A 22,093-nucleotide genomic window follows, 5' to 3' on the forward strand; every position below is an offset into this window, starting at 1 on the left:
ATCCCCCCCCTCCCCCAGTTGCTGTGGCTGGAACAGCTGCATGACAGACATTCACGCAACAAGCGAAGCGTTCTCCTTCCTGCAGGCTGGCCTGGGAGGCCGTTTTTTTCCATCATGCCCTGAAACAGCTTTTTTCTTCCCTTCCCCCATTGTGAATGTTTTTGCTAACGTTTATCCAGAAGATGAGTTCTAAGTCGGGCTTGACAGCTAGCTCACTACATCATACAAACTGCACCTTCTCAACAGGACTGGGATGTCGGCTCCGTACATATTTATAGAATTTGGAAATATTGGCCATCATAAACTCCACATTAGTTACAGAGTCAGTTGTCTGCTGGCCCTGGGACCTTACTGCCTTTTTTGTTTGTTTGTTTGCCTTAAAAAGGGGCCTCAAAGGGTCCATTTTATTTGTTGAAGTGTTCTTAAGTTGCCTGACTTGTACACTTGGTCATCTACCGATTTGCGTTGTTAGATCTCCTGCTCTTAAGAACTGTATTATCTGTTAATTTGTTTTATTGAAAAGTATTAAGGAAATATCTTGGAAGTGGAACTTACTTTCAGAATACTTTATTGGAAAATGTGTCAGACGTCCTGTAACAAGCAAATAAATTTAATAACCGATATGACACTTTTGGATGTTGTTTCTAAATGGACCAGTTTGGCTATCTGCCAGGTTGTCATTTTCCATTTCTCTCTGAGAGTGCTGGGAAATGCTGCCTTTTGCTAAACTTCTCTACCTGTCAGGCAATATTAAATACTCTAAGAACAATATGGTAACAATACATACAACTGAAATTAGCAGTTTATTTTTACTGGCCCTGCAGGCCCCCCCCCCCCCCCGCATCCCAAAATATCCCCTCCTGCTCGGCCATTTGTCAATTTATGGTGAATAACAACAACTAGAGCCACACAATGATTTCTACAATCTGATCCCATGTATGATTACACAAAAATCAGCACCACTGTATTGTATTCAAGAAGGCATGCTCGAAAATAAACTGCATAACGGTGCAGCTCTTTACAAAGCTGAATTATTAGAGCAGCCATTGTCTTCCTGGCAGCATTGTAGCAAAATGTTGTGCTGCACTCCAACAAGATAATTAGCGAAATCAGTTGTTCTTAACCTTAAACCCAATACCACACACCAAATATTCAGCATAATACCCGCACTACGATAAAAAAATAAATATATAGGTATATTTATGATATATGCATATGATGCACAAATTTTAGTCATACGTTCAATGAGACCTTGGTTTCTAATGACCACCAGGGGACTTCTTAATTGCCAAGGTTTATTCCTGTTCATTTCTTATTCCTGGTATCTTATCCTCAGGGTGGTGCAAACAGTATTGAACTACTCTACTCCACTGACTGACAGAAGCCCTTGCAAGTTGGGAGAAGGGGCAGCCTAAAATCCTGAATGTTTTCCACTTGCTGCCCAAAGTTCTGTATGCCCCGCAAGATTTGTAGATCACCCCTGGAGGTTGTATGGCCAACAGATGAAATCTTTCTGGTATAATGCTTTTTCCATAGCAACATTGTTTCTTAAAAGTTTTTTTTTTTTTTGTAGAATGCAAATTCTTAACAGCGAGAGGAGGAAGGAAGTTAGTGGTGAAACAGTTTTCATTTCCTCTAGTTTTCACCCCAGTAAAGTTACCAAATAATTTACCAAAGAGGATGGGCACACTAGGTAACAGATTGTATTAAAAAGGGAATTATTTTAACTGAAAACATCAGGTAAATACCTCCAATCCTACTAGCTATGGGGCATGGATTTTCTTTCCAGTGGATTTCTTATGTTCCCCGTAATGAATCTGCTTGTAGATAACTTGATAATTTGTGGAACACATGACTTTAACATTTCTGAGAGCACATGACTCAAATATTTCCCCCTGATGTTTTTACAGAGGAGTGATGGCTTCTTAGAGAAGAATTCAAATCTATTTTGGCATTTGAGACATTTGGTAATGCACAGAACTAATTTGTCAACTGCTTTTCAAAGGGTTCTGCTTTGGAATTCTAGATTTGATGGATTTGTGGTTGAGTCAGACCCATATTTAATGTTCAAAAGCGGTTCCTCTTTACACATTCAGATAAGATCTCCAGAACGGCATTTTACTGCAATATTGAATATATTTGGATCTGTACATGTATGCATCTTATTTATTCCTTACTTTATTGGGGTGGGGTGGGAGCAATAATTAAATTATGCCAAATGCACACCATTCTATCTATGTAGAATCTATCATCACTTCCTCCTGTCACTGTGGGCTAGATTTGAAATCTCCCATTGACACTGCACAATTAACAGGCAAAATAGGATTTATAATGTTAAGGGGAACAGCGTTCAGAAGCTAAATGTGCTGAAAATGAAAAGGACCATACCTGGGCTCCATTTGTTACCCTAAATAGGCAGTCTCCACTTTAGCTGAGGGAATTAACTGGACACGGAGAGTGAGAAGGGGTAACTGGGATCCATAACCTATGTATACCAGGATAGCCTTGGGTGAAAACTCTCAAATGAGCAGGCGGTTGTATAATTAAAATACGGTTTTATTAAAGAATAAAAATAGTAAAACAAAAAAGATATTTTAAGCAACAAGCACACACACACACAAAGCATACAAGAGCTAACTAAGAGAAAAGGGTGGAAGTTGGATAGGGTATCAGGGTGGGAGATAGTTACCAGTCTTGAAGGGACATCCAGGGAAAGCAGTGCTGAAGAGGAAAACGACCAGCGTTTCCAGGAACCCACACACAAGTAGGGGTGCATACACAGATCCGGTGCATACACAGATCCAGAGCAGGCACACACACTATGGATGGCCAAAGGACCAATATTTATACCCCAAAAGGGGTCCTGAGGCAGTATGGCAGGAAAGCCAGAGACAAAGAATTGACTGCTTTTTGAACAAAAGATAGGAAGGCTTGATGAGTCGTCAGGACCCAAGAGAATGCCTGGGGTATTCTCCCGAATACTTATTGATTGCTGGGATGGGTGCAGACAGGGTAAGTAGTGGTCTGCTCAGAGCACTGGTTAAATCACCTTAGGGTGACACAATGGAAACTAGCTAGCCCCATTGTCCAGCCAGGCACCCCTTAGGGCCAGGGGAAAACATCAGCAGCCAACTGCCTTCCTGCCAAGCTTGACACACAAGATGGATCCCAAAACTCTCTAAGAGGCATCCATTTTGTGGGGAACAATGTCTTGCTCTTATGCCAGTCTTTGGCCCCCATGCCCTCGTAGTACCCTTTAGCGGGAGAAGAGGTCCGACTACTTATACCCTTTTCTTTTCAAAGAGGGACCATCCCATTTTCATAATAAAATCCAGTTTGTGTATGAAAATACAGGCCAAGAATACATAATTTCAAGATGTACCACAGCAATATCCCTTTTGTTTCACCAAACCCACAGCAGCCCCAAGAACAGGAAAATGTTATACCAAACGGTTCCTCTCTTTTAAAGTTTTGTGGTTAGATGAGACAAATGTTTTCAGCCTGTCAGCTCAGTAGTGAATTAAGTTGTAGCATGTTACAGGGATTCATCAGAGGGTTGACTTTTCTGTGTTTGTTTGCATGAGCACCGAGCACAAACGCAAAACCTCTCCAATGTGGTAAAGACACATCCGTAACTCTCATTATTAGGTGCCCACTTCTTCTAAGAATTCTGTAGAGAGGAACCTTTAGAAATGACTAGCAAGACAAACTAAAGTATTCTTGTAGGAAAGTTCAAGACAAAAGTAAACACCCTTTTGACTTACCCAGGAGACGCCTTATTTCACATCAAGAACCACATTTGATATCATTATCTAAAGATCTGAAGCTCATAGCAACATAGTTCATGTATACCTTTTATGATTCCTTCGTGGGAACATGGTGGAATCCGGCTACTGAAGTGAAATTACTTCAAGTGGTAGGCTAATTAAAACAGAGAGGTTTCTGGGACTGTAATGCTGGGAAATGTATCAACAAGATTTCCATAGCTGGATTTCCCATTCCCAGCCAAATAAATGACTGACAGTGCAATCATAAGCAGAATTATACCCTTCTGGATTCATTTAAACCAAAGGGCATAGAAGTGTGCAATTCTCTTTAGGATTGTATTGCAGAATAAGAATGATAAAGATGAGTACTATGGCTCGTACCTTTTCCAAGGCCATTTTCTCATCCCAGAATCTAGCTCAGTGCTTAACCATTCTATCTTTCTCTCTGTAACTGTACATCCTTATGCATGTGGGGGAAGAAAAACATATCTTCTCCTGTAACATGTTCTTTATCTACATTAGGGCTCCCCATAGCTATTCTTTTACAGCCAAATGGCACATTGGGAGTTCTGCCACAAAATTTCAACGTCACATATCATTTGGCCCTAAGTATGTAATACTGATATTTCTAGGGCTGCCAGCTTTGGGTTGGGAAACACCTGGAGATTTTAGGGGTGGAGCCTGAGGAGGGCAAGATTTGGGGAGGGGGGGACTTCAATGGGGTATAATGCCATAGAGTCCACCTTCCAAAGTGGCATTTTCTCCAGGTGAAATGATCTCTGTCGCCTGTAGTTCAGTTGTAGTACCACCTGGAGGCTGGCAACCCTAGATATATGCTCAGAAGATTTCTGAAAAAATGAAAGCAATGCAGCCTCTACAGAGATTGGAAGGGTAGGTTGGGAGGGCAACTTACTCATAAGCTTTTTTTTCAGGCCCAGGTTTTCATCCCAGAATATAGGCAGATCAAGAACAAGCTTCCTTTGGCAGCTGTGAGCACTTCTTGAACAAGGTGAGATGAATTCCAAGACCTTCTTTCAGCCTGGCATTCTGTTCCTGGCAACAACTGCTGGCATTTGTCTGCAGTTTGGCTCTGTTGGGTTCCTTTTCAGACTGTCCTGAGGCCCTTCCCTCCTGCTAAGAATCTGTATGTGCTTTTTCAAGGACATTGTCAAGGAATATTACAGGATGTCAAGGCTGGGCCTGATTATCCTCTGTCACACATTTGTAGTTTGGAAACGCTGTTAATTTTCCAGAACTGCTTTCTACATGACATAAGCTTTCAACAGAGTGACAAACAAACCCTGATCTTACTACAGGGTGTTTGATTATACTAAAGGCTGACTGGGCCCAGTGAGAACCAGTGTAATGTAGTGATTAAAGTGTCATATTAAGAGCTGGAAAATCCAGCCTCAAATCCCCACTCTGCCATGAAACCTGCCAGCCACGTCCCAGCCTCTCTCTCGCAACGCTTGATGTGAGGATAAAACTAAGAAGGGAGAACTGTGTTTGATAGGGTTGCCAACCTCCAGGTAGTAGCTGGAGATCTCCTGCTATTACAACTGATCTCCAGCCGATAGAGATCAGTTCCCCTGGAGAAAATGGCCGCTTTGGCAATTGGACTCGATGGCATTGAAGTCCCTCCCCTCCCCAAACCCTGCCTTCAGGCTCTGCCCCAAAAACCTCCCACCGGTGGCAAAGAGGGACTTGGCAACCCTAGTGTTTGAACTCCTTGGAGGAAGGGTGGAATGAAAATATACAACGCAGCATTGATTTGTTTTAGTGTATTTACATCCGGGGAGGAAATGCAATATGGTATCGCCCAATCTCAGATGATCTCGGAAGCTAAGCAGGGTCAGCCCTGGTTAGTATTTGGTTGGGAGACCACCAAGGAATACCAGGGTTGCTATGCAGAGGAAGGCACTGGCAAACCACCTCTGTTAGTCTCTCGTCTTGAAAACCCCATAAGGGGTTGCCATAAGTCGGCTACGACGGCAGTTCACACACACATTTACATCTGTGTGCATTTCTAATACATTTTTTTTTTAAAGTATCAGCTGCTCACAAAAAAATTGCACAAAACACTTTAAGTTATAGGTTTCCAGTTTCCACGTGTAATTTAGAAAACAATCCAGACTGAATTTCTATACCAGCAATATTTGATTTTTTAAAAAGGGATGATCCACTTGTTCTGAGGCTGATAACTACTAGGACACAACTGGTCCTTGGACTAAATCCATTCAAATATCTGTGCAGGTCTAAGGATACTTAAATAGCCCACTGCACTATGCTTTGGATGCAATACTGTTACAAATCCTGCTTCCCTTCCAGTGTCAAAGCACCCGGAGGACCACCAGGAAGGGAAAAATGAAGTTTACACAAATGAGTTAGTACTATTTTCTCAAGCGGGGGGTGGGGGTGGTGCAAGCCTGGGGGTAGGGATGGGAAGTTAAGTATAGCTTTTTTGTGTGTGGGATCCCACAGATCCTGTAACCAGACCCCTATGTTGGTGGCTTAATGGCTTCCACACCACAAGCTATTTGTGTAAAATGACTCTTCAAATGATTCCAGCAATCTCAGTGAAGCCAACCACTAATCAGACTAAAAAAAAATTGAACTAAGTTTCCATAGTAAGCCGAATGGTTGTTGTGACCATAGCGAAACTGGAAAGCCACGCTTCTAACATTTCGATGACTGTTACCATATTTAACCCAGAGAAAGGTAACTGCATCCTAAAAATACTACACACAAGAAATTGCATGCAAATATAAAACAATCCCATCGTTTTCTTGATGGCACACCTAGGAGGAAAAAATACAGTACTTGTTCTTAGAATGAGCTTGTTGGTTACACGTTTCTTAGCAAGCAAATATCAGCTTTGGATAAAAGCAGAGGTGGGGCAGCAGAAATGTAAATCAAAACACAGAAACCCTTGCTGTATAAAAGGATCCTTCAGACCTATGAAGCATGCAATCCGGAGGTTTGCTCTCTGCCAGCAATTAGAATAGAAACATAACACCTCAGTGCAGACATGGATCCTGCTGGTATGGCGGCACTTACATATCCTACCTATTAAGCTACCCTGCTTACTTCAGCTGCCGAACTTCAGAGGCATCAGTTAATGTACACCTTGACAGTACTGCAGCCCTAGGTAGTAGTTACAGTAATTATATGCAAGCAAGGGGGACAGAATGGTTGGGGAAATCTTTTGCTGTTACAACCACTCTAGGAGTGACCCTTGGTATCATTCCTTTTTATTAGTAAAGTAGTCAGTTCCTGTTAGGATCATGAACAGAGTAAAAGTTAAAGTTGGGGCTTCTTCATACTCTTGGGGAGAAAAACTATGACTTTTTACATTAATTAACTAAAAGACCTATCAGGGTTAACACTATTGAGCTACATGTATCTGTAATGGTCTGAACTACTCAAGGCAGCTCAGCTCCTACCTCCTTGGTACGTTTGTGGCTGATGTAGTAGAGCCATAGCCCCAGGCTACCTGATCCTGTCAGCTCTCAGAAGCTAAACAGGGTCGGCCCTGGTCAGTATTTGGATGGGAGACCTCCAAGGAATACCAGGGGCATGATGTGGAGGCAGGCAATGGCAAACCACCTCTGAAGTCTCTAGCCTTGAAAACCCCACTAGAGGCTGCCATAAGTCAGCTGTGACTTGATGGCAAAACAAAACAAAAAAGGGACCTTCCTGACAAGGGCAGTTTCTTGTATCATTTCCTAAGAGCTCAAATTAACTTTTTGGATGGAAGACGGTTCTCCTGTTTTCTATATGGTTTCAATGGATTATTTGTCAAAGATGTTAAAAATCTAAGTATACATTAAACATCATAAGAGGACTCTAATTAAGTTAGTGGAATAAAATTCCTATTTATATGCTGCCAGCTGGGAATCCATTTATGCCAATGCAAATGTATGTTTGTTTTATTGAACTACGTGCAGATAGCTATTGTAAGATCAATAAAGAGCAGAGAATCTGCACAGTCAGTATCAATCTGTTTATTCTTTGTAGGGCTCCTTCCTATTTAAAAAGGCATATATCCCCCTTCAATACTAATCTCTTCCTTCCTCTCATCTAATATCTCCTCCCTTTCCTGTTCCAGCAAATGACACAAGTAAAGTGTCCATTTTTGGCTTTTTTAAAAAGGTTGAGTTTGATTCACTCTCAGATTTTCTACAGTTAGAATTTTAGTAGGAATACCCATATAGGTGGCCGCATTGAATAGACTGCAGCAAACAAAGCAATAAACTCCTGGCCAGGATACATGACAGCTGCATCAGTTCCTTGTACGCTGAGCAGATTTACTGGCATGCCTGTTATTGTGGGATGTATGCACATCCACACCTCTTTTTGTCTCCCAAGCCAAACACCTCTAAAATAGGCAAATCAGCATGTAAGTTTACTAATCCTCCAGGCATAGAGAGTTTGGCTTGGAAACTTGGCATTAGAAATTGACTGGAAGAGTTGGCCATTGTTGGCTTTGGGCATCTCAAAGGAAGAGGTAGTCAGTGCCAGATAAGCAGTCACACTGCTGGGCTCTGCTTCGGAATAGCATCACTGTTTCCTACCTCTTAACACGAACATTCTAGTCACACAGGTGACAGAGGGAGGCACCGTCTAAAAACCTTTTCTTGAAAATCTATTGGGTTGCTCTTTAACCACCCCCTTGAAGTAGCTTTCTTTGTCCCGTCCAAACTGGAATTAAACAGGCGTCGACTGCCAATGCTTCATGGATGGAGCATATGATTCTACAACTGCTGTACATGGGGCCACTGAAAAGGTTTGCCAAGACAAATATGAGTTAGAATTCCAAGTTTTTCTAAAGGCCTTGCCTGACTCAGAATGGTAAAGCAATAGGAAGAGGAAGGCCTGATACTTCTAAAACTTTGGGGGGAAGGATTAAGAAAATGGGTCCTGTCTTGCTAATTCAGTTCCTGTCAAACCCTTTAGTAGTCTATGCAGCTTGAGCAGCTATCAAAGCCCTAGGCCAGGAGCAGCTACAGATTTTCATTGACATTTGTGGGCAAGATATTCATGCAATTCCTTTGCATTTCCTTTCCCTCCCCATTGCCAGCTGCAGTTCTCGTCTGTACCTAGGGTTACCAGCTCTGGGTTGGGAAATACCTGGAGATTTTGGGGATGGAGACAGAGGAGGGTAGGGACTTCAGTGGGGTATATTGCCATACAGTCCAACTTCCAAAGCGGCCATTTTCTCCAGGTGAACTAATCTCTGTCATCTGGAGATCAGTTGTAATTCCAGGAGATCTCCAGCCTAGTAAGCACTGTGATGTGATGTCACCCCATGGGTCAGGAATGACCTGGTGCTTGCACAGGAGACTACCTTTACCTTTAATGTCCCATTGAAGGGTCAGGACACTTTTTCTCCAGGCAACTGAAGGTCTCTGGACCAATTAGAAGGGGTGCCTGGAGGAAGAAGCTGAGTACATAAACATTACGCAGTACTCCCACTCAGAAATGCAATATCAGTCCAGCCATGGTGATCCCTGCCCTGAACTAATAAGTCCTGCCTCTCACTTGGGCATAGAAAGATAAAGCATAATGCTTGCAACTCTGGTGTGCAAATGCATTCAATCATCTCGTTTGAATTGACAGGAAACAGACTAGCCACCATATAGGAGCTTCAGGCTGTATTGCGCTGAACATGCCTCTGACATTTCTTTTCTTTGGAAAGCAGCCTCAGGAGACTGTAATCAGGACTGGAAGAGCAGCAGAGAAGAGGGATCGCTCTCTTTCCTCCCTGGATGTTTTAGCCACTTTAAATCTCACATTACATAGCGGTTTCCCCTATACGGGAGGAAAGATTTTTCCCATCGATGCTTGAATCGTTTCCTCTGCAGGGGAAAGATTCCAGCTGGAACAGGCCAATTTTGAGCAGAACAGCTGGTTAGGAAAGAGTTAATGACCTCCTTCCCTCCTGCTGTCCCTGACTGCAGCCTCTTCAGGCTTTTGTTCTGCTTTTGTTTAAGTTAAAAACTGGGAACCGATACACACATCTGCATGCAATATGCAGCTTGACCATTAGCAATTGTCCCCAAATGCTGAAGATTTCCATTTTTACTCCACTGAAGACTGCAGGAAAGTGGAATCAGGTGTGCCACATAAGGGACACAAACAGCTGCAAGCCTTAAATCATTTGCTTTGAAGTCCTATTGATTTCAGGAACGATGATGCAAAGGGAGTCATCTGGGGGTTGTAGCCATAGAAACAGGAGAGCGATTGACCTAGCCTTCAAGGGGCCTATGGCTACGCATAGCTGTGACAAAACACCCATGGTGCCTTGAGTCACTGCAGCTCCAGCCATTCCACTACGCAGTTAGTGGCAATAACACCCAACCAAACAACCATGTCAGGGAAAATACAGACTGGCCAGCCAGGGGCTCTGGGGCAGCTAAAAGGTCTTAGAATAGCTTGTAGTTGAGTCATCTGCATTGCAGTTCCTGTTCAGCCATAGCAGGGCATCTGGCAATAGTAATCGGCAGTGATAAATTACTCCCTTGCTTCCCTTATGCCTGGAACGCCCTCCATGAACCACATCTGGGATTCTACCTCTCCCAAATGCAATCTTACAATCTCACCTTTTCTATGAAGGATTAAACTCTTTTTTAACAAAATGATGTTTTCATATGTGTTTACTTTACTTCCCTGGGTACTCTTGCTTCTCGTTACAATTATATCCTGCACCCCCATTAGAAACACAAGCATACGTAGGGATCTCAGGAAGTCTCTTATCTAGGCCCAGACCTGCTTAGCTTCAGCCAGTGTGTGTAGTGGCTACAGCATCAATACTAGAACAGGAGAGACCGGAGTTCAAATCTCTGCTCAGTCAGGTAGCTTGCTGGGTGACTTTGGGCCAGTCACTCAGCCATCTACCTTCAAGGGTTCTTGCAAGCAGGGCCTTCCCTGTTGGGGCTCAGAAGTGGGGCAGCCAAAGTAGAGCCTCAGAAGATGACCGTAGTTGGTAGGAAGGTTTGTAAGGGAGTATCGAGTTCTTTTGCCTAGAGGTTTGGGAAAATCTGGATCTGGCAAACGCTGTCTGGCCAACCAAAATGGTAATGACAACACCAACGTCTTCAAAACAGTTTATTTACTAACTCCATTTAACAGGGACCCAGAGACTTACATTATTCTCTTTCCTCCATTTTATCCTCACAACAACCCTGTGAAGCAGGTTAGGCTGAGAGTGTGTGACTAGCCCAAGGTCATCCAGCAAGCTTCCACTGAAGAGTGAAGATTAAAACCCGGGTCTCCCAGATCCCAGTCTGACACTCTAACTGCTACACCACACTGCACTTACCGTCTATATATTGACTTATTTGTCTTCTTCCTACTGTCTTCCCATCACCACCACTGTTATTAGATGGTAAGATCTTTGGGGCAGGGTCCTGCATTTTTTCTCTTGCAAAGGCATATGCTTTGTAAAACAGCGTGGATACTTATGGTACTGGACAAAGAATAAAATGAATCTGTAGCAATAACTGCTTCAAAGAGATGTCCGTTAACATACCCCACAGCACTGAGACAGTGTATAGGTCATCTCATATTATGCCACAGTTTGCACTGATGGTGAAATCCTTGCTCTGGAGCCTCTATATTAACTTGCCCTTTCATAATGCATAAGATTGAGCCATGGTCTGGATTTTATAATGGATTTTACAAGGATTCCAGCATTGTCACAGCAAGCCTATGCAGAATTGCATCAAGAGCACTGTACTTGAATTTTGCTAAATTTTGATGATTGTTACACACTGATGATGAAATCCTTGCCCCTGGGCCTATATCTTTACTTGCTCATTCATAATGATGCGCAGGATTAGGCCATGGTCTGGACTGTTGACTAAACTGGTTTAGGTTGGGTAATTTGACTGGGCTTGGGGAAAGCAAGGGTTGCTGCATTATCAGTGCAATCCTGTGCAGAATTACACCCCTCTAAATTTGTGGATTATACTGTACCTGAATTTGCTAAATGTTGACTCCCTGCTTCATCTCCCCTGCCTATGGTTGCCAGGTCTCTCTTCGCCACCAGTGAAGTGCCTATAAACTTCATTTATGGGAAAACATATATTCTTTCATATGTATAAACATTCATAGGTTCATGAGGTGCTATGCTCAAGAATAGAGCATAGCATCAGGCAGATATATTCTGCCCACACATGGAAACTTTGGGAACGTTGGCATCCATAACTATAAGAGGCTAACAGAACACATTGCCTGGTACAGGCTTTCCCCTGTAGAGAAAAACAGTGTCTTACCTTCACTGTTAGGAATGTGAATCACAAGATCAAGTGCTTGCTTAGAGACAGCTTCGACCAATCTCTATATACTATGTTAATTAAAGTAAGGTAGACAGTCAATGTCTAGTGAGTCAATGTAATTGGAACATCCCTAACCAGAAGTTATAATTGGGGTTGCAATCCTTTGTTTGGGTGTGAAAACTGTCCTGCGCATTAGGGCAGTTTTATCCGGTATGTATATTGGGCTCAATAAACAACTGCTTTGTACTATCAACCTCCCACTGTGTTATATTGATTTGAAATTAATATCATAACACAGGCATTTCACTAGTGGGAGGTTTTTGGGGCGGAGCCTGAGGAGGGCGGGGTTTGGGGAAGGGAGGGACTTCAATGCCATAGAGTCCAATTGCCCAAGCAGCCATTTTCTCCAGGTGAACTGATCTCTATTGGCTGAAGATCAGTTGTAATAGCAGGAGATCTCCAGCTACTACCTGGAGGTTGGCAACCCTACCCCTGCCATATTATGTCTATTAGATCATTTCATTTGTTTAAACTGTAAACCAGCATGGTGTAGTGGTTAACAGCGGTGGTTTAGAGCAGTGGACTCTAATCTGGAGAAGTGGGTTTGATTCCCCACTCCTTCACATGAGTGGCGGTTGCTAATCTGGTGAACCAGGTTGGTTTCCCCACTCCTACACATGAAGCCAGCTGGGTGACCTTGGGCTAGTCACAGCTCTTAGAGCTCTCTCAGCCCCCACCTACTTCACAGGGTGTCTATTGTGGGGAGGGGAAGGGAAGGTGATTTTAAGTCGGTTTGATCCTTCCTTAAGTGGTAGAGAAAGTCGGAATATAAAAAACAACTCTTCTTCTTCCTCTTCCTAACTGCCTTGAGCACAGTGGCAGAAAAGTGATATATTATCAGTGCAATCCTATGCAGAGTTACTTCAGTCTTACCTGTGTATTTCGATGGACTTGGCGTAACTCTGAATATGACTGCTCTGTAAGTATAACAAGTAGGTAACACTGGCTGCAACTGTAAACATATTAAGGTAGAAGCCTCACTGAACCCACTGGGACTAGTTTCTAAGTAGATCTGTTTAGGATTATTCCCTAAGGCTGCACTTCTAAGAACACCTTCCTGGGATTAAGCTTCATTGAATAAATGGCAGTTACTTCCAAGCAGACCTGTTTAGGATCGCTCCCTAACAGAACAACCTATGCAGAGTTACTCCAGTCTAAGCAGAGAAATCAACTGTGCGGGAGTGCATTGACTTATCAACAGAAGAACCTTGAATAATGCAGCTATGAAAGTTTTGTGGCAAGCCTTTCTTGAATTTTCAACATCACTACCTGGCTGGGTAAAATAAGATAAGAGGGGTGTTGCTTGTCAATGTTCCTTTTCTTTAAGATTAATTTTAAACAACTCTCAGAAGAACAGAGGAAGCAAAAGCAACAAAACCCAGCTCACTTATAATGGAAATACAGTTTCATATGGTTCATATAGTATGAATCATCTGGACAGCACATCCTCTCTGATTAAGATGGGGGAAAGAAACCCTTCAAGTGCAATGGACTTATAGTAAAAAAAAAATCTTGCCTAGTTGCATGGTTTCTAAAAAACACACCACCATTTCCTCTCAAAACCACTTGTTCATTTAGTCAGCTCAGTTGTCTGTGTGTTTAGTAAGTTCACATGGCAACAGAAAGAAAATAGTGCATCATTTTTTATATATTTTACTGTAGAAATTCTTTCCAGAGAAAGACCACGCAAACCACCATTAAGTACTTAAGGTTGAATGCAATCAAAACTGCTCATTGTTTTTCTAGATTTTCACATTTGGCTTCTCCAACGTCTACTTTGGGAATTCACCTTGGCAACTTTATGGCCTCCTCGCCACGAACAACAGACATTGCTGCTACTTTCACCACCATTTATGTACGACTTCAGCCCCAAAAATGTTCCTGAAGAGAGGAAGAGGAGGGGGGAAACATGCTGATTACTAGGCAACAAGATCTGGATTCAGGACCTCACAACCACACCATTCATTCTACCTTCCTCCAGTGCCAAACCAGGCATACAGGACAGAGGTATACAACATTCCCTTCAGACTTTTTAAAACCTGGAAGCAGCTTGAACAGAGCAGCAATGAGGAGGGATACTTAATATGAAATCTCTGATATGCGTATGGGTACAGATACATAATTCTGGATCTATTGCTTGACCAGCATGGTGAAGAGTTTCCTTTATCACAGGAAAAGTGATAAAGCTCCCCCCCACAGATTTGATGCTCTAGATTGCCCTATCTCAAGAGGCTGTCATAAGAATGTTATCAGCCATCGGCAAGTATTTTATTTATTTAATTCATTTGTGCCCTGCCTTTCTCCTCAATGGGGACCCAAATCAGCTTACGTCATTCTCCTCTCCTCCATTTTTATCCTCAGAACGACCCTGTGAGGTAGGTTAGAGCTGAGAGAGAGTGACTGGCCCAGTGAGCTTCCATGACACAAGTGGGGATTTGAACCCCAGTCTCCCAGATACTAGTCCAAGACTCTTAACTACTACACCACACTGGATCTCTAATGTCTATTTAGCTCCTAGGTTCTCTTTCTCTTCTGTGAATAGTTGCGGCAATTTTGGTTTGGAGGTATTTCTGGCCTGTTGAAAGACAAGAGCTCACCTCAGCCTGTAGGAAACAAGAGTTTAACCAGGAATGAATCTTATGAAATCTGCCTATACCTCCCTTACCCCAGTGAATGAGCCTCCTTGTACCTCAGTCATCAGTCTAAAATCCTACAAACCACTGGCTATATATATGTCCATCATGTTAAACATAATTCCGTCCATTTCTGGTGCCAGCTTTAAAAAACAGCCCCCTACTTGTGAGCTGGTCGCTAAAACGTCTTGAAGGTATTTGAGTATTTCCCCTCATATTTATTTGCTAAAGGTAAAGGATGCCCGAACCTTTGGAAAAATAAATGCTCCAAGCTGGAAGCAAGCTCTGTATGTGTGTAGTGGGGAAAAAACTGTTGGATAAACAGTGTTCTGTTAGTAACACTGCCAATTTATAAGCACTCACCAAACACACTACCTTTACTGTAAGTGCCTGTTCCAACTGTATTACCCTCACCTCCTTAGAAATGATGGGGCGTTTTTGTCTGTAAAAACACCAAAAAAAGGGGGAGGGAATCCTGATGGAACTCAGCCAAAATGCTGATTACAAACCAAAGAGGTTGAGCTGAAAAATGCTAAAATTACAAATATTTAATTTTAATAAGGTGCACATATAGATTAAAAACATAAAACTCCTAGTAAAGACAAAAACTAACACATTCAATATATACAAACATGAACAACTGCGATGTACAATCTTTCATTGACCAATATGAGATCCAAAAAGGACCAGTCGTGTTTTGGCCTGGAAAGGCCTTCCTCAGTGGTCAGTATAAAATTATAACTTATCACACATCCTAATACAATCATATCATAATGGGCAATAAGAAATATCAGTCTTGTCAATCTCCTTTTTCTTGACTATGCTGCATGAATAAAACAGAATAAGCCCTAATGTAGGTTAGGTTCCAAACAAATCCATTCATTTAGTTCCAAACAACATGGCTTCACTTGTGTGTCCTGTCAGGACTTAAATGATAGCACTTCACATTAACAAAGCCATTTGGAAACAAAATCTGTCTGCATAAGAGATCAGAGCTTCTCCCTGCTTTCATTCAGAATTCAGAATCTGGCAGTTCCTGTTAAATGGTGCCTTACTGTTGGCCCTTGTAAGATCTGGCACAATTTCCTTTGTGCAAATGCAAGACTGCAGCTCAGAAAGGCACCTTGCATTGGGTGCCAGGGCAAGATCATCTGTTCATAGTCTTAGACAAGGCAGAGATTCCATGCCATATACCAATGTATAGCACAAACAGGATGTGAAAGTAACTATGACGGCAACAGTATTGGATTAGACCAATGGTCCATCTAGTCTAGCATCCTGGCTCACACATCCTGGCATACCGGATGACCCCAGAAGGCGTGCAAGCAAGGAATGGAGGCTGTTCCTACCTCTCAGCACTGAAACTCAGAAGGTTACTGCCTCTAAAAGCAGGGGTTCCCTTTAGTTATCACGGCTTATAGTTCTTGAAGAACTTATCCTCAACGAATTTAATTCCATTTTGAAGCCAACTAAATTAGTGGACATCATTTCACCCTGTGGCAGTGAATTTCACAAGTGAATTGCTTTTTGTGTAGTTTATTTCATCTGTTCTGAATCTACTGACCAATTTCATTGGGTGCCCATGAGTTCTAGCAAGACAGGTGGCGGATAAACAGTTTTCTGTCCACTTTCTCTACCCTATGCATAATCCTGAAGTCAGCAAAAAAAAAGGGATTTAATGGAAAAAATAAGGGCCTCTTTCTTTTTTAACTATCAGGAAGCAAGGGGAGATTGTTCTTCTTAAAGAGAAGCTGTTTACAATAAAGTAAATTAAAGCCAACCATAAAGTTAGGTGATTTTACAAATACTAAAAATATAGTAACTTATTAGCAGAACACCACCCTTCTGAGTTGATTGACTTAAATGGGCTTAGAAGGGTGAAACTCTGCTTAGGGTTACACCATGAATCATAAACACCCGTCTCACAGAGTTAAATACTATCAAACAGTATTTAATATTAAATAATAGTTGGGCAGAAATATTAACAACGTAGGGGGTCACTTTTTAATATATATTTTTAAATGTCAGATAACATCCATTCACACTTATAATGAGAGCCAGTTCATTACTGAACAAATTCGGTCTACTAAAAATGACAATTCAGAATCTGGAGTTTTGAATGCATCTAAATGATGTTTTATTTATTTCAGAGTTGTTGTACTGACAAAACCTACATTGGACTCAGTATGATTATTTTTTAATCTATGTCAGAAACATGCATTTCCCCTCTCTGAACGAAATAATAGCTCATATTACCCAGGGTGGTGACTGATTTGTCTTTTGACTTTCATTGTATGATATCCGATCACTTTAAAAAAATCGATGATAAGAACCATGCAATCAAAGTATAATACAAATTTAGAAGTTTTTGGAAATCTTTTGGCTAAAAAGACTCTGAGGAGCTGCTTCCAGTCTGAATAGACAATACTGACCTTGCTGGATCAATGGTATGATTCTGTATAAGGCAGTGCAAGTGTTCAAGAAACAACTTGAAGAATGCAGTGTGAAAATAGTTGACAAAAGCAATTCTAATCAGCTGGAATAGCCAGGAATGTCTCTCAAGGATGTCTGCAAAATTGTTTAGGAATTGTTCAGACTGCGTGGAATGTGACGCACTAAAAATCTGCCTCAGTATTGCTATGAATCAGCCAGCTTCAGAAGTGATGAATTAATGGAACAATGTATAGAACTGGAGATTGGTTTACTGTACTATAACTCCAATCATATGGTAATCATGATGAAAATGCTTATTTGACTATAATGTGTTATTCTCTGTCCCCACTACACCATAAGAAGATATCCATCTTGGCATTATGTGTGGCAAAGCCATTGGACGAGGAGCCCAGCTACTCAGCCAAGAAGCTCACTGCACAACCTTAGGCTAGTTACTCTCAGCTTAACCCTTCTCACAGGGCTACTGTGAGAATTGACCCATGGCAAACGATCCCCTGCTTAGAAGCATTTCTGCTTCAGTGTTCTCAGCCGCCCTGCTTGGGAGGGGATGCATCAGTCAACAAAATTCTCTGAATCATAGAATCATAGAGTTGGAAGGGACCACCAGGGTCATCAAGTCCAACCCCCTGCACAATGCAGGAAATTCACAACTACCTCCCCCCCACACACACACACCTAGTTACCAGAAGATGGCCAAGATGCCCTCCCTCTCATCATCTGCCTAAGGTCACAGAATCAGCATTGCTGACAGATGGCCATCTAACCTCTTCTTAAAAACCTCCAGGGAAGGAGAGCTTACCACCTCCCGAGGAAGCCTGTTCCACTGAGGAACCACTCTAACTGTTAGAAAATTCTTCCTAATGTCTAGATGGAAACTCTTTTGATTTAATTTCAACCCATTGGTTCTGGTCCAACCTTCTTGGGCAACAGAAAACAACTCGGCACCATCCTCAATATGACAGCCCCTCAAGTACTTGAACATGGTTATCATATCCCCTCTCAGTCTTCTCCTCTTCAGGCTAAACATACCCAGCTCCTTCAACCTTTCCTCATAGGACTTGGTCTCCAGACCCCTCACCATCTTTGTTGCCCTCCTCTGGACACGTTCAAGCTTGTCTACATCTTTTTTAAATTGTGGTGCCCAAAACTGAATACAGTACTCTAGTTGAGGTCTAACCAGAGCGGAGTAAAGTGATACCATCACTTCGCGTGATCTGGACACTATACTTCTGTTGATGCAGCCCAAGACTGCATTTGCCTTTTTAGCTACCGCATCACACTGCTGACTCATGTTCAGTGTTTGGTCTACTAAGACCCCAAGATCCTTTTCACACACACTACTGCTCAGACAAGTCTCCCCCATCCTATAATTATGCATTTGATTTTTCCTACCTAAATGCAGAACTTTACATTTGTCTATGTTAAAGTGCATTTTATTAGTTCTAGCCCACTTCCTCAGCCTGTCAAGATCATCCTGCATCTTGGCTCTGTCTTCTACTGTATTTGCTACCCCTCCCAATTTAGTATCATCTGCAAATTTAATAAGCATTCCCTCTATTCCTTAATCCAAACATTTATAAAGATGTTGAACAACACAGGGCACAGCACAGATCTCTGAGGAACTCCACTAGTCACTTCTCTCCAAGTGGATGAGGAACCATTAACTCTTTGGGTACGATCTGTCAACCAATTGCAGATTCACCTAACAATAATAGGATCTGCTACAGATCTAAATCCTAATTTAATACCCAGGTGTGGATTCATCCTTCCTTCAGCTTAAGGACCATTCCTCTAAGTCAAGTGGTTTTCTATTGGAGGAAGAGCCACTTAGTTTGGAAGGCTTCAAACTTCTCAGCAGAGAAGCACTTCCCATGGTGTGCTAAATTGAGAACTGTATTCCGAAACACTCACGATGATCATTTCACCACCTCATCATCCATGTTAAATCCAACAGAACAAGGTGGTCATAAGATCTAGCCAGGTATATACAATCTGGTACAATAACATTATTTTTACTTTCCCCATAAATGTTACACTACATCATTTAATTATACCAATTAATAATCAAAATAAACCAAAGCATCTAGCTGCTACTATAGGCCTGTTACTAAGAAACGTCTGCTGCACCTAGTTCCAAACCTGAGATTTCCGATCCATCTTTGACTGCTTATTCCATTATACCTCTTCAAACTCTTTGCTTTCTTTCCTATTTTCACTAAGGACAGCATATGATTCTGAAGGCCAGGCTACATGTCATCCTTTCCTCAGCACCTCCACCAGTGTGCATGATCAAATGTGAATTGTGAGTTCTGCACTGGGAATATAACCCCAGGCATGTGCAGGCCAAATCTGGACTGGGACCATAGTGTGCAAGGATGGTTTAAGGTTCCCCCCATCATTCTGTTTTCCTGCCCTGAAATGGCACTGGGGAGTGCCATTTGACCCACTAGTGAAAGTTAATGCCCCCCTTTAATGTATGTAGGGCAAAACAGAGTCCCCAATAGGGCAAAACAGTGCAGGGAAAAGGCTGACGCTTTCCCTGCATGCCATAGTCCCAATCCAAATTGAGCCTGCATGTGGCAAGGATTAAGTTCTCAGCACAGAACTCACAGCGCTGACTTGGGAAGGATCCCAGGGTTAGATCCAGACTAGACTGGCAATTTCCACCAATTCCTCTTTCCCACTACAGATCTCCCTTTACATTGTTCCCCAGAGTCCCCTATCTCCCTGGAGAAACAGTTCACAGAAATGAGAGAGGGGAGGCAGGAAAGCTCTATCCTGTCCTTGGAAATTTTACTCTGGATCCAGCCCAAACTCTTTCACTAGTTATACGATACTAAACACATGAAGTTGCCTTTTATTGAAATCAGTATGCATTAATTTAAATATTGTCCATTCTGACCAGCAGTGGCTCTCCAGGGTCTCAGGTAGGGGTCTTTCACAAAGTTAAATTTGTACACAGTAAAAAAAAAAAAAAAAAAAAAAAAGCAAAAAGAGCACATTAAGATTAGTAAATATCTTGGGGTGGATCGGGTCATAGAGCTTTGCACGCAGAATTTCCCAGGCTCAATTCCCAACATCGGCAGTGAAAAGGATGATAGTAGGTATACCTCTGCCTAAGAGGAGGGGCTGTGGCTCAGTGGTAGAGCCTCTGCTTTGCATGTAAAAGGTCCCAGGTTCAATCCCCAGCATCTCCAGTTAAAGGGACTAGGCCAGTAGGTGACATGAAAGACCTTTCTCTGCCTAAAACCCTGGAGAGCCATTGCCGGTCTAAATAGACAGTACTGACTTTGGTAAACCAAGGGTCTGATTCAGTATAAGGCATCTTCATGGGAGACCTTGAGTGGCAGTGGCTCTCTAGATGGGACAATATTTACCTTGATAGACCAATGGTCTGACTCAGTATAAGGAAACTTCATATTACAGTAAAAGCTTTCTGTAGCTCAGAAAGCAAGAAGCTGAACCTCTCGGAAAGCAATACTTTAGCTAAAAGTCATTATTACAAATTTCAGGGCAAAGTTGATGTTGCTGTGTTTTAGCTACAGATGGGATGCGTGTGTGTTAAGTGCCATCAAGTCACTTCCGACTCATGGCGACCCTATGAACGAAAGCCCTCCAAAATGTCCTATCTTTGACAGCCTTGATCAGAGCTTGCAAATTGAAGGCTGTGGCTTCCTTTATTGAGTCCATCCATCTCTTGTTGGATCTTCCTCTTTTCCTGCTGCCCTCAACTTTTCCTAGCATGACTGACTTTTCCAGTGACTCTTGTCGTCTCATGACGTGACCAAAATACGATAGCCTCAGTTTAGTCATTTTAGCTTCTAGGGTCAGTTCAGGCCTGATTTGATCTATAACCCACTGATTTGTTTTTTTGGCAGTCCACGGAATCCGTAACCCTCTCCTCCAACACCACATTTCAAAGGAATCTATTTTCTTCCTATCACCTTTCTTCACTGTCCAGCTTTCACACCCATACATAGCAATAGGGAATACGATGGCATGAATTAATCTAGTCTTGGTAGCCAGGGACACATCCTTACACTTTAAAATCTTTTCTAGCGCCTTCCTGGCTGCCCTTCCCAGTCTCAATCTCCTTGATTTCTTGGCTGCAGCCTCCCTTTTGGTTGATGGTGGAGCCAAGGAATAGAAAGTCTTGAACAATTTCAATGTCCCCATTGTCAACTTCACTGCTTATCTTGCTTTCCCAAGTGATTATTACTTTTACTCAGGCGGGCTCGGAAGCCCAGCAGAGTCCGAAAAAGGGTTTGTGGAGGGCCGAGGCTCCCACAATCTCTACTTAAGCCGCTGGCCGCAGTTCCCGGAGCCCCAGCCGATCCGGCCGCAAAGAGGCCCGGCAGCCAGCTAACGGGAACTCGACGGCGCCTCCCGCCCATCAGATAGCTCCGCGGCTGCTGCCATGTGGAGGCGACTGATACCCTCCCGCCTCGCTGGGCGGGGGAGCTCGGCTGGCCCAAGATGACTCACTTCTCCAGCTGGTGGGCATCGGGGACTCCCCTCGAGGCCAAGGGAAATGCCTCTGTGACGAGAGGCGCCATGCACGCACGCAGCCTGTCCCTTCTCCTGGCTTCTCCTACTACCTGGAGGTTGGCAACCCTAGAAGTTGGGGGGGGGGTTGCGAGTAAACTGAAGGGCAGGCGGGCGGGGGGATCCCAAGCAGAAGTGAAGGCCGATGGAGGGCGGGGTCGGTCGCTCTCTCGGTCCGTCCCGTCCCCCGGGACGGACCGAGAGAGCGACCGACCCCGCCCTCCATCGGCCTTCACTTCTGCTTGGGATCCCCCCGCCCGCCCTTCAGTTTACTCGCAACCCCCCCAACTTCTAGGGTTGCCAACCTCCAGGTAGTAGGTGGCGATCTCCCGCTATTACAACTGGTCTCCAGTCA

The sequence above is a fragment of the Euleptes europaea genome, chromosome 11 (assembly GCF_029931775.1).
Source record: "Euleptes europaea isolate rEulEur1 chromosome 11, rEulEur1.hap1, whole genome shotgun sequence".
Classification (NCBI taxonomy): Eukaryota; Metazoa; Chordata; class Lepidosauria; order Squamata; family Sphaerodactylidae; genus Euleptes; species Euleptes europaea.